This window comes from Scardinius erythrophthalmus (assembly GCF_964197995.2).
Source record: "Scardinius erythrophthalmus genome assembly, chromosome: 11".
In the NCBI taxonomy this organism is placed as follows: Eukaryota; Metazoa; Chordata; class Actinopteri; order Cypriniformes; family Leuciscidae; genus Scardinius; species Scardinius erythrophthalmus.
Genome location: NC_138231.1, coordinates 5,567,512 through 5,569,126, shown reverse-complemented (window position 1 = coordinate 5,569,126; position 1,615 = coordinate 5,567,512).

The following is a 1,615-nucleotide window of genomic DNA, read 5'->3' as shown; positions in this document are numbered from 1 at the left end:
GGTGCCAGACGGGCCGGTCTGAGTATTTCACAATCTGCTCAGTTACTGGGATTTTCACACACAACCATTTCTAGGGTTTACAAAGAATGGTGTGAAATGGGAAAAACATCCAGTATGCGGCAGTCCTGTGGGCGAAAATGCCTTGTTGATGCTAGAGGTCAGAGGAGAATGGGCCGACTGATTCAAGCTGATAGAAGAGCAACTTTGACTGAAATAACCACTCGTTACAACCGAGGTATGCAGCAAAGCATTTGTGAAGCCACAACACGCACAACCTTGAGGCGGATGGGCTACAACAGCAGAAGACACCACTGGGTACCACTCATCTCCACTACAAATAGGAAAAAGAGGCTACAATTTGCACGAGCTCACCAAAATTGGACAGTTGAAGACTGGAAAAATGTTGCCTGGTCTGATGAGTCTCGATTTCTGTTGAGACATTCAGATGGTAGAGTCAGAATTTGGCGTAAACAGAATGAGAACATGGATCCATCATACCACTGTGCAGGCTGGTGGTGGTGGTGTAATGGTGTGGGGGATGTTTTCTTGGCACACTTTAGGCCCCTTAGTGCCAATTGGGCATCGTTTAAATGCCACGGCCTACCTGAGCATTGTTTCTGACCATGTCCATCCCTTTATGACCACCATGTACCCATCCTCTGATGGCTACTTCCAGCAGGATAATGCACCATGTCACAAAGCTCGAATCATTTCAAATTGGTTTCTTGAACATGACAATGAGTTCACTGTACTAAAATGGCCCCCACAGTCACCAGATCTCAACCCAATAGAGCATCTTTGGGATGTGGTGGAACGGGAGCTTCGTGCCCTGGATGTGCATCCCACAAATCTCCATCAACTGCAAGATGCTATCCTATCAATATGGGCCAACATTTCTAAAGAATGCTTTCAGCACCTTGTTGAATCAATGCCACGTAGAATTAAGGCAGTTCTGAAGGCGAAAGGGGGTCAAACACAGTATTAGTATGGTGTTCCTAATAATCCTTTAGATGAGTGTATGTATACACACACATGCAAAGTTTTTGTTTTAAGGGACATGACATAATGTAACTGTAATACAGCATAAGAGACAGCCAGAGACTGTGAGACTGGTGAGGGATTGTGTCCTTGAGTGAATCCATGCACCGTCTAACTCTGTTACACACACAGATTTCCCCCAGAGAACGTCTGTTCAAGCTCCTCTCATTAAAATTCACCCCACGTCACGCCTGCTCACGCTGGCAGTGCACAGAGACCGTCCGACTGTCTGTCTCTCTCTCTCTCTGTCTGTCACACAGGTACTCGGAGAGAGTTTACAGCTCTCATCTCAAACCACACGTACAGGACTAAACGTGCAGATAAACTCATACAAACAGTGAAGCAAGTGGATCCTGGCATTCTGTGCAACTAATACTATACACATTAAAATATACACAGTCCCATCACCAGCAAAGTACATGTTTTGTAAATGTGGCCGCAACCACTGAGAGCATCATATTACCCAGAAAGCTTTGGGCCTGAAGGAAAACCAAGCATACAGAATTAAAGAAACAAATAGAAAGTTAAAGAGAGAAAAACTTCAGATAGAAAGAAACAATACTCCAGTCAAAACAAA